The 12,632-nt window shown below is 35.5% G+C and overlaps 1 pseudogene; it reads left to right on the top strand.

Moving 5' to 3' along the window:
- The first annotated feature begins 351 nt into the window (after positions 1 to 351).
- On the top strand, positions 352 to 4,561 carry LOC144373701 (coiled-coil domain-containing protein 71L-like; annotated as a pseudogene).
- The last annotated feature ends 8,071 nt before the right edge of the window (positions 4,562 to 12,632 follow it).

Below are 12,632 nucleotides of genomic sequence, written 5' to 3'. Positions count from 1 at the left end.
ATAGGTTGTTATTTTAAAGTAATAACATAAAGCAATAAGAGAATATAGGTCACTATAAAGGAATATATGGGTTATATGACAATACATTTTTTACTTGCAAATAATAAAATCAGAAATAGGTGAGACTCTCAGCTATTTATCCGTATCATCAAGGCTGGGGAGGCTGAGACAGGAGGACTGCGGGTTCCAAGCCAGCCTCAGCAAAAGCAAGGGACTGAGCAACTTAGTGAGACCCTGTATCTAAATAAAAAAACAAAATAGGGTTGGGTATGTAGGTCAGAGGTCAAGTGCCCCGAGTTCAAGCCCTGGTACCAAAAAAAAAAAAAAAAGGGGGAGGCGAGAAAAGTAGCGAGAGACACGCCCACGCCGGGCTGGAGACACCAGCAGCGGCCACCACAGCGGAGCCAAGCCAGACTCGGGCGGGCTCGGCGGCGACAGCGAGACCAGGCGAGCGCTGGCGGCCTGGAGTGGCCTCTGATGCGGCGCAGCGTGAAGAGGCGCTGGCGCCGGCCCCTGGCTGCGGCTGCCCAGGGCGGCGGCTTTAGAGCGGGAGGAGGGGCCGGGCTGGAGGCGCGGGAGGAGAAGGTGGTGTGCTCCCGGTAGCAACTGTCGCTGGCCGACAGTACCAAGGCCATGCCTTCAAGCTGTTCATGCCCCGCAGCAGCACGGAGTTCATGAGCTCGGATGCGGAGCTCTGGAGCTTCCTCTGCAGCCTCAAGCACCAGTTCTCCCCGCACATCCTGCGCAGCAAGGACGTCCACGGCTACGCCTCCTGCCGAGCCCTGGTGCCTGACCCCCGGAGCCCCCTACCGCCCGCGGCCTGACGCGCCGGCCGGCCCCGCGCGCGGCCGCCAGGAGGAGGCGCCGCGGAGCCCGGGCGACCGCCGTGGGCAGGAGGTGGCCCTGGCTGCCCCCGCCGCCTCCACCGTCACCGCCACCGCTGCTGCCGCCGCCCGCGGCCCCCGAGGAGTCCTGCCTGGAGAAGCTCTCAGCGCCGGAGCCCTGCTTCGGGGGCCGCACCCTGGAGGAGACCTGGAGGGCATCCACCCCGACGCTGACCACCTTCCTCACCATCCGCATCGGCGGCGACGTGTGGGGCGAGCGCAGCCTGGCGGCGGCGCGATGCAAGGCGCGCCAAGTCCTGCCGGTGGACCTGGAACCCGTGGTGAGGCTCCGCCGCTTCCCGGTGCCCGGGCTTGAGAGCCGCCCTGAGGGCGCCTCCTGCAGCTCCCCGGCCCAAGATGGAGTTTCTGCTTGGAGAAATGAACGAGTGTCAGTCTAGTGTTTACAGACTCCACCAGGACCGTCCCCTAGTGCACTTTACGCTCGCGAGGAAGTCCCGGGATGGCCTCCCTACCCCGCGCCCCCGGGATGCGTCCCCGCGTCTGCAACTCCGGGACAGGTCTACCCTCTGCCGCCTCCCCGAACCGCGTCTGCGAAGGAGGAGACTGCAGGACTCCCAGGGGAGGTCCCTTTGCTTCCGAACCCCAGATTGAGAAGTCTCCAGGACTATAGGGGCAGATTGGTTATCTCCCGTTCGGACTCTACCTCAGTGGTCTGGAAGTCCTCCGAAGAAGTCACTCTTTTCCAAAGGAATTTGTTTTCGTGCTTTTGTAATAAAAGCCAGAATTTGCTTGCTCTTTAACCCCCGCCTCCATTTTTCTTTTTGACTGCCACCCCTCTTTCTGGACGGAAGATCAAACATGTTTTGTGGTGTTGCACTAGTTTGTGCTCAGGGTATTCTGAATCCCACTCGTTTCTGAATTTTTACTGAATTTCAAAGCTTTGACCAAGGATTTTTTTTTTTTTTGAGAGGTTCAAGCTTGACTGTTAGTAATGCAAGAATTTATATGGCTTTGATTTTCATGGGCTCAGTGATTACAAACAAAAGAGATGTAAAGTCCAATTGCTTAACGTTTTAAACTTACTTCCCCAAAGTAGTAGCTTTATCTTTAAAAAGTAAGCATATCAACCAATATGGAAAGAAAATTAGAAAGAAAATTAACATTCACATTATCATCAAGTATTGTTTAAATATAAAAAAACAAATTTCATCAAAATATCAACCAGATGCTGTGCAAAGCTTATCAGAGCATTTTATTCTCAACATCATAGTATATCGTGTTTGTTATATATATATTCATCCATATGATTTGACCAAATTAGCATAAATACAAACTTAAATTTTAGAATCAGCTTCTAACATTCAATGAATTTGTCTCATATATACATCTACCTATGAAACATTGAACGTATCTTTATATATATGTATGTATAATATTTACTATAGTATTTTTAGTATACTTGAAGTCCTTAAAATATCAATGATTCTACCCTTAAAATTTTGAAAATTAGAAACCTAAAACATGCAAATTAGGTGCTAAAATTTATCTAATAAAGTGCCATTTAAATGCACATATTTTAATGCATTAAAACTGTGATTAAAAAACTCTGTGAATGAGGATGACAAGAAATTTTTATATTGCCACATTAAGAATATTTCATTTTGTGTTTTTTTTTCTGTTGGTAGGAAATCTAATTTCTAATCTCATTCCAATTTTAGGCTACAAAATTGTCATCTTCAAGCAATCTGGAATAACTAAACAAATAAAACAACCTAATAATGAAAAAGTATAATGTTGATATGTGTTTAGATGAAAATATACTGGCAATTCTCATAATGTAGTAAAAATCAAACATACTTGAGTAACATTTGGTAAATGGCTTTAATCTGTTTACTTAGAAATCTTGCCACTTAACTTGCTCTTAATCCAATAATACAATAAGGAAAAAAAAACAATGTAATAGAAATAAGAGAGACATCACAAATTGTGTGTTTACGGATGGTTACTTGTTGTTCATTAACCAGATTTTAGGAGAGTGAAGTAGATGAGCATTTAACTATGCATACACAAATAGAAATATTATGCAACTTTAACTATTAGAAATTATTTTTTTTTAACTTTTCAATATTTATTTTTTAATTCTCGGCGGACACAACATCTTTGTTGGTATGTGGTGCTGAGGATCAAATCTGGGCCGCACGCATGCCAGGCGAGCGTGCTACCGCTTGAGCCACATCCCCAGCCCTAGAAATTATTTTTTAAATACAGTAATTTTAAATGCATTTTAACCTCCAACAAACATGATTAGATTTTGCTGTTCAACTCATTTGAACTAATACATTAAAAATTATTTCACACAACAAAAAAATCTTATTTAAAAATAGATTTTTAAAAAATTCCTAGCTTTTTTTAATTGCTCTTTTTTAAAACTTCAAGTATGCTTGAGAAACTGACTGTGGATCATGTACACAATGTAGGGTCAATGCTGTATTGAATTTCTAGACCATTTTCAGACTACCTTCTGGCAATGAAAGCATTTTGACCACTGAAACTCCCTATGGGTATATCTAACTATCCTGGTACAATGCACCATTCCCCATTATTGATTCTACAACAAACTGCTGTAGATTATTCATTGATTGAGTGTTTAAATATATTCTTTAGGAGCAAATAGAGGACTAATCTGTAAGCAGTCACATAAAATAAAAAGATTAGCAGAATCTTTACTTCAAAGATGCTTTGAGCTACAGCACTTAATTATGTGCATTCTTTGATTATATTGTGTCATATCCAGTAAAAATATGTAGGAATTCTATTTCTTTATATCACTTGATTCTTGTCTGCACTTCATTTTACCATGTAAGGAAATTAACTGATATTCTTGACATTTTTTTTCCTCTTATGCCTTGTTACTTTAGTGCACTTGAATGTGTCTAAATGATTTTTTGGCTTATTTGGGTTATCTGATTTCAGTTTGAATCTGATTGCCCATCTTGAAGTCAATATGGTTCATGTGGACTATTAAATAATGCCGTTTCTAGTTTGTGAAGTAAGATGTAAGAAATATTTTTGCCAAGTTTTCTTTAGCAAAACCTATCTTGCAACTTCTAAAATGTGGAGAAACATCTGATATAGTTGACTAGTATGTTAATAGGAAAGTGAAAGTATTTTATGATTACCTTTGGGCAGAGTGTGAAAAGAAACTTGGCATAGTGGCCTTTATGGTGAGGCATCCATTAATTGTTTCAGAAGTGAGTCTGTAGCTTAGCTTGTGTATAGTTTTTTTTTTTAAAGAAGTCCTATTTGTTTGTTCTCTTGCCTTCATTTATATCTCATATGACACAAGTAGAGGAGGAAGCTAGGAGGAATTTTATCACCTTGATATATTTCTGTTTGATTTTTGACTTTTGGGTGCCTAAATGTGACTGGCACAACAAATAATATTTTTTGGTATTTTTTACATTCCTTCCTAACAACCAGCAACTCATTTTCTATGTCACTAAAACCAGTAATGTCATGATTCTGAGGGCAAGCTTCATCATTGATAGTGCAAAGTGTTGCTGTTGTGGCGTGTATTTATTTTTGTTTGAGTACTCTATTGGACAAGTGTAACTTAAGCTAGTGGAACATACTTGTTGATTTGCTATGAGCAAATGTTAGTACTATTTTTCAGAAAACTCTTCAATAAAATCTTTTAAAATCATTGAATACAAAAAGTCTGAGCAATTTTTAACTCAAAAGGTTTTTTTGGTCGTTTTAAGGGTTGGGTTGCCACAGCACTCTTTAATTTGATAATTTTTAATGATTATATATACCTAACATTTGCTTTATTGGTGTGTTGAAATATTTTTTTGATAAACTGTTATGTCTTAATTGCATTAGAAAGCAATTATTTGTAGTGGAACTGAAGTGTTTCCCTGGACAGTTTAATGTGCATATGATTAAGATTTACAATTTGGTTGTACTTTGCTTTTTAACTTATTAACTGCAAATAAATTTTAGAGAATTAAAAAAAAAGAAAAAAGAATTCCAAAGATGTTTATAGAGGCTGAGATAGTCATTACATTTGTACTCTAAGATAGAGTAGGAAAAAGAGCAGAAAGACAGACTATTAACAAAGTAAGTTGACTGTACACATACTGCACACTTGATGCTTTAAAATATGATCTATTTTCACTTAATTGCTCAAATCAGTTAGTCACATTTGTTTTTTAACAGCCTCTACCCTTGGTATTCCCATACATGTCTGCATTCCAGAACCTGATTATTTTATGTTTTCTAGAAGTGGGCCTGGGTGGATGAGTTGTATTTAATTCAATTAAGTTGTATTTAATTCCTGAAGCATTTCTCATGATTTTAGAGTTCTAGAGTAGACCGTGAATAAACCAGTGACTATGTACACAAAATGTTAAATATTTCTGTATGTGTTCTAAACTAACTCAAAAAGAAGTAGTTCCGTTTATAGTAGTTTAAGCACAATATCAAGGCTCAGAACCCTATTAATACCTAAAGGAAACTTGATACTGATTTCCAGAGCTATGAATTGCTGCCCAAGGCAGCAAGAGCCACCCTATTGCCCGACAGTAAAGGTCAAATATACAACTCAATCAATCCACAGCAATTATATACAGCTTAAGTCAAATCATCATCTCAATGGTTCGCTGGCCGTCACCTTTCAAACATTCCCTCTGGCAAATGCCAGGCATCATTCTGACTGGGCTGTGGCTCTCAACAATGCCAGGTCAAGAATGTCATCTATTCTACATAGCAAATCATAAAAAAAAACAATAAAATCACCTACTCTGAAATCCCACTTACAAGTCAGATTATATTGCTTTTTTTTTCTGTCTGGACACATTACTTCTATGTGATATTTTTCTTTCAGGTCACATTTTGCATCGTGAATATTGGACAAAAGGTCAAACAATGTGTTCATCAGATTCCTTCTGTTATGATGGAAGCATCCATTCAGCCTATCACACGGACTGTGCGCATCTACCCTGATTTCACATGGAATGATCAGGTAGAAGTGGAAAATATCTATATTAAACTAAAATGTCTGTACTTCAGATTTTACTACACCTCCCTACATCTTTCCTCAGAGAGCCTAGGGAACTTAACATTGCATCACTGGACACTATTTTAGTGGTTTCAAATCCATGAGAACTTTGCCATTTATTTTTGCCCTCTCTATTGACTCTCATTTTTGCTTACCAAAAATTCATTTTTAAATCATGATGTCTCTCAAAATACTGTTCTCTCCTTTTCTTAAACATTAGACTTGTATAGAAGGTATTCTACATTTTCTTTCTTGTCACCAGTTTCTTTTCTGCTGAGACCACTTCCTCAAGGATCTCTAATATCTGATTGACCAGTTGCCATAACCAGCAGATTTTTCAGTTATTTTTCTTCTCTGATTAGATAGCATTTTATACGGAGTTCTTCCCTAGAATGTCCTTTCTTGATTCTTATCATGTTTCTATTTCTACTTTTATTCCTCCTTTTCCTGCTTTAATACTTAGATGATCTTCAATATCTTATATGTGTTTACCAACATACTGGTAAACATACATGTAAAAACCTACTTTGTATCCTCTTATTCTATCAATAGTTTTTCAGATATATCTTTTGACTAGTTACTGTGTTAGAAATTGTACATTCAAAAGGCAAATAGGACTAAGTCTTCAGTTTCAAAAAACTAACTGGGGAAGGCAAGTAAATCAGAAACTGTATATAACAATGCTTACATCAAGTAGTCTTATAAAATTCTAGTTAAATGTATTTGAATACTTCCTATATTAGTTAACATTTGTATATCTTTAATGTAAATGAATTTTGTTCAGCAGTGTGTTCTAAAATCACCCATCTTTGTTTTAATTTAATTCCACATTGTCATTAAAGCATTCAGACCTTTAATTCCTAAAGCATTCCTAATTCCTATTTTTTTCACAGTATATGAGCACTAGTTGATAACACCAAATTACAGTTAATATTTTTATAAATATGAAATTTTATATAAAATATAAAATTATATTTAAGTATAAGCTCATATTTGAAATTTTTGATTGTTTTTAAAGGAATGGAAGTTTCATTATTTTTGCACATGGTTTTCTACTATTGCTATTCATAATACATCCTAATTTAGTTTTATTAATTAATAGGAGAAAGTACTTGATTGTTTTTATAATTAACTCTCTTATAATGCTATTAGCTTCAAGAATGTAAAACCTAACTCAGTCTGATTTACGTAAGGTAATATATCCTTTTGTACAATAAAAGGTCCACAGCTCAGATGGGCCATAAGGAGGGACCAGTCTTGAGGTTAATAGTATTGTTCAAGGCCCAAGATCTTTCCACTTCTTTGCTCTGCCTCTTGCACAGTATTTGGGAGGAACCTGTGAAAGGACTTTTCATATGCCTAGAAATTAGTGCATGCTCTATCTTCACTGATGCAAATATTTACTAAAAAGAATGGAAAAGAAAATACCCTTTCTTTGTTTTTGTTTCCCTTTTATGAAACCTAAAAGCATTTTGTTTTCCAGAGCTCTATAAAAGTTCAACACATAAAAGGTTAGGAGCCTGACTTTTTTCTGTTGTGTATATCTTTGAAAAATTGATTTTTGAAGAGTCATACATCATGTAGCCAGACATATGGGAATAGTTAAAGATTAAGGTAAATAGACAAATTGAACTGCTTTAAATCATTTTCCTGGTTTCAGTTTTATGAAAGAGCTTATAAACAAAAGCTGACATTAAGCAATCACAATGGGCTCTTCTATATGTTTTGGACAGTGGTAAAGACTTTAGTGTCAGAAAGTGTTGCATCACCAATAGCTACATCAATTTGATTGGTGTCCAGATTTCAAAAATGTTACCTTGTCAAACCATAACCTTTTCCAAGTCTTTCATTTGTCATTGTTTTGTAGATTATATCATTTATTTTACATTACCTGTATCAGAAAGCATGGATTATGCATTATAAGATTTTTTTATTACATACTGATAGTTTTTATTTTTTTTAATTAAATTAATACCATAGGCATTTGTGTTCAAGGAGACTAATCAAATATTTTGGAAGGAAGTTTGATTTCATGTAACAAACATTACTGTCACTTTACCTAAGGAGACCTTTGGTTCTTTTTTTGCTTTGGAAAAAGATATTTCAGAACCATTAGGAGAACATTTTTAATAAATTGAGTAAATATACTGAACATTTCAGGGTATCTAATACACTAATATCCTGTGGAGAAAAGCTAGCTGTTGAAATTTAAGGTAGTTCCTAGGAATTTGCACAGTGGCATGGTGACAAGCCCCTACTCTTATGAAAACTGCTATGAGATCTGTAATGTCCACACAGGAGAGAAAGGATGTGCAATTTTGTGGTCTCATTTGAAAGACCCCAACATAGTAAACTGCATAGAACTCAATTTAAATTTTTTTTAAAGAGAGAGAGAGAGAGAGAGAATTTTTAATATTTATTTTTTAGTTCTCAGCGGACACAACATCTTTGTTGGTATGTGGTGCTGAGGATCGAACCCAGGCGGCACGCATGCCAGGCGAGTGCGCTACCGCTTGAGCCACATCCCCAGCCCGGAACTCAATTTATCTACCTCAGAAAGGAGAGAAGTCTTTGTAGCACCCGTAACCTATAAATCTAAGAAATTCTGTGAATATATGCCTTCATGTTTATGCAGCACCAATCTCCTTAAAAGTAATAAAAATAACAACGTCTATGATCATCAAGTTGATGTTGATAAAAATCCATTAACTTTTCATCATTATCATAGCTGTCATATCAAAGTAAAAATGTTTGTGGGGCGAGCTCACCTGCCCTGGTCCTGTGCAGAGGTAGATGAAGATCTTTTACATACCTCTTTGTTTGTTTGCCTTTTTTATAGTATGTGCTTGATTTTGGTACCACAGATGGTAAAAGTGTCATTTATGAAGACTATAAATATTTGCACACAGATAGGTGAGCCCAACTTATAAGACATCCAGCTAACAGCCTTTTCCACAGTCTGAGTAAAGTGAGTGATGGAAATTAAAAAGCAAAAAAGAAACTTCTAGGAAATGTTGACCAAGTATTTTCTTGATCATGATCTTATTCTACATGAGCTAGCACTTGCATTTATGCCTCTCCTGGAGACTGATCCTTTATAAATGCATAATGTTTTCTTATCATTTGAAATACTCTAAATGTTACTAGAAATATGTATTAGAAATAATCTAGTGAAATTTGCTGAAACTCCTCAGGATATAAATGTATGAACTATTTCTCCTTAAGAAATTGGGGTATAAAGGAGAAAAACACCATCAAGTATATTTTGATGAATTTCTAGCATTTTTGTGGATTGGAAATCTCTGTGGAATTGGGTACCTCCAGCAATTTTATCCTCAGTCTTTCCTTATTTTCTCTCCAAGCACAAAACTATTTTGGTTTGACACTTTTGATTCAGTTAAAAGCTGAGATTTCTATTTTTTTTTAGATCAGGTTAGTTAAATCACTTTTTTATCTGAATACAGTATGCTCGTGCATCAAAATATTATTATAAATTTATGCTCTCTTATTCCTTCATTTTTTATACAATTAGCCCATCAATTCAAAAATACATATACATCCTTTAATATTGAATATACATCTTCCTTGCATCTGTTCTTTTGGACAATGAAATCCTGTTTTAAAATGCCTCCATACCCAGTGTTTTGCACATTTCCTTTAATTTTTCTCTAGGGGGACCATTTTAGTCTGATATACTCAAGACTGTAATGAAATTTATTTGTGAAATGGAGGTAATTAAAACAAGAAAAACTTATTGATTTAATAATTTGATGGTCTCCTTTTTTACTCATCTTTATAACTTTTCTTATTATAACAAATCAGATTCATTAAAAGTTTTGATTCAAAGATAAAGTTCTTTTCCCCTGTTACTGGAAACAATGTAAATTCAATATTTTATTGTACATTTTGGCATCAAGTGTGAAATAACCTTTATCTTTAAGGTGTTGTCATTAGTTAAACTTTGCTCAGTTATTCAAGAAATTTAGACAATTAAAATATATCCCAAAATATCCATAAAATTTGACAATGTAAAACTAAAGCAATACCCTAATAGTGTTAATGCACTATTAGAACTAAAAAAAACCTTGAATCATTTTAAATTTCTCCAGTATGCTTGATCATAGAATTATATTAAAACATTTTAAAGTTTAAGAGCACCTTTTAGGTCACTTGTGATGATAGATAAGCTTTTTAAAGTTTCTTAATATTTGCCATAAAGCAAGTGTCAATGAGCTTGAACTGCGTGCAAATGACTTTTCCCCACTTTCTACAGGATACTTCAAATCTATGGGCACGAGACGGTGCTCTTGGAACTGATACTAACTAGAAGAAAACTAAACTTGTTCTTTAAATCAATACTATCAAGATCCAAATGTGTTTAGAATGAAATACTATATTGTTATTAGTTTTTGACATTGGGCTCCATGATTGTCTTTTGTATAACTTCCAAAATAAATCACAAAAACAGTAATTCAAGCTGAGAGCTCCACACTGAACTATTATTTGTTATTGAAATCAAGATTCTCTTCCTCCTCTACCCTTTTCAGTACTTTCCCTCTCTTTCTTCTGGAAATATAGATTGGTGATACATTGTTGTTAATGGTAAGGAAAAGAAGCTTGTCAGGCAATTAACATTTTCAATGCAATTTAAAGGCAACCAGCCACAAAATGTTGTTTCTTAAAACAAATGTGTCTAGAGACTGTGGTTCACCTGTTCCCTAGTGTTTGTGAGACACTGTGAGCATGCTTGTATGCTTGCACATGAGTATACACCATGCTTAAGTTGAAAAATATTGTTTTATATGAAAATTGAAGAATCCTCTCCCTTCCCCTGACCTCCTGTGGTTATTTATAAAGGCATCAGTGGTAGTTGCCTTTCTTAGACCTTCCCTGCAGGCATGATCAGATTCAAGCAGGTAGCTATTTTCCTTTAATTTTCCACAGCAAGCCAGTAATGCTTATGATTATTGTGAAGTCAGGAAAAGTTTAGTTTCATCAAGTGACATGTAGTGATACAATTATTTACTTAAGCACTTCTCATAAAATGTCCCACCGTAGAACCTAGTTTGTCAGATGCAGCAAAATGTTAGCATCTCATATGAAACAAGAGTAATGTGGCCTCATGGAAAGCACAGCTGACAGCTCTCAATATGAGCAGAATGATCACTCTCAATTATAATAGATTCTGTAAGTACTGAACACAAACCCCCAGTCAATTCAAGAAAATAGAATGATGAAGGACTGCAAACTAATATGTTACACATCTTCAGTGATTAGACATTGATTAACCATTATTTTCCTGAATTACAAACAGCTAGTGGTAAAGTAACTGAGGCTTGTGATGTTTTTTTACATCTTAGACAGAGATGACCTCTTTATTCAGCTGATTGTGAGCTAATGCTAAACCAGGAGACAGCGACAGTTTGAAAATCCAGACTGGTGTTGCTTTTTTTATTTTTCTTTTTTAATAAATCCTCTCTGGTAGACTTCCTAGATTTCTTGTGTGTTTCTATTAGAGACAGATTTAACTAAATTTAAAAATGATCAGTCAACTTCCAAAATACGGAACATGTACCTGTGGCATAACTACACTTAAATGGAAGATAATTTTATTGACTTGGTATTTACAAGCATATTGATCAGTGTTTATTGAAATTTTAAGTTAATTCTCTCTCCTCTTCAGTGCCATATTGGAAATTATAGACAATTTTAGAATGAACTGAATAGGAGTTTGTGTCTGTGGCTTATGTAAGCATACTGTTTTAGAAATATGTGAAATATAAATCATGGGAGGAAGAAAATGTATAATTTAATATTTGGTTCATATATACTGGAATATTATGCACAATATCAGATTCATGTAGTGAATTCTTACAGAAGTATAGTAAAATTTCTTAAATCTATTTCAGAACATCTCTAATAATAAGCCCAATGTAAAAATTCTACATTGGATTTTCAGGTAATTTTTTCTCTACTGCAATGAAAAAAAGAAAAAAAAAGACAGTTGATGAAGTAAACTGGATTATTACTACATAAAACCAAATTACAATGAGACTAGCATCCTTTTCATTCTAGAGTATTCTATGCATTTTGAAGATATGTGGGAAACATTATTTATAAGCAGAAATAATTAATTTGTTCTGGCATTCTTCATAATAATAGTCATAAAGACTTTTGATGTTCCAAAAAGCTTAATAATTTGCTTCTCCATTGGAATTTGATTGTAAATTAGCACTAATTAATGTTCACTTATGTGTTACAGATGTGTGATATATCTAGTTAGTTACCAAATGAGTAACTGTAGAAAATTTGTTCTGTGAAATTATATGAATTTAGATTAATTATTAGAGTGTCATTTTTAAAAATAAGATAAATTCATTATCATTTCCAGTGTTGCAAGTCAATTTTAACATGTACATATTTTAGGGAAAAAGAAATTAGTAACCTTATTATTTAAATTAATACTGAGATGCATTCAACACCAGTCTTATTAGTTATTGAATTATTAGAGACATAATTGTAAAATTTAATTGTCTTTTGCCCTCTAATGCAATTGTAACTCTAGGTTAATAAATCAAATCTGTTCTTTATGACCATTGACAGCTTTAACATAATAAGTATATTAAAATACTTTTCCCCAAATAATTTTTGTTTGTCTCACCTAAGATACTGGGCCTTTGTGTATGTACATATTAACTCAAGGCTTTTAGTTGAAGATATGCTGTACG

The sequence above is a fragment of the Ictidomys tridecemlineatus genome, unplaced genomic scaffold, assembly GCF_052094955.1.
Source record: "Ictidomys tridecemlineatus isolate mIctTri1 unplaced genomic scaffold, mIctTri1.hap1 Scaffold_46, whole genome shotgun sequence".
Lineage (NCBI taxonomy): Eukaryota > Metazoa > Chordata > Mammalia > Rodentia > Sciuridae > Ictidomys > Ictidomys tridecemlineatus.
The sequence above is the reverse complement of the archived record's forward strand: the minus strand, read 5'-3'. Positions and strand labels throughout refer to the sequence as shown.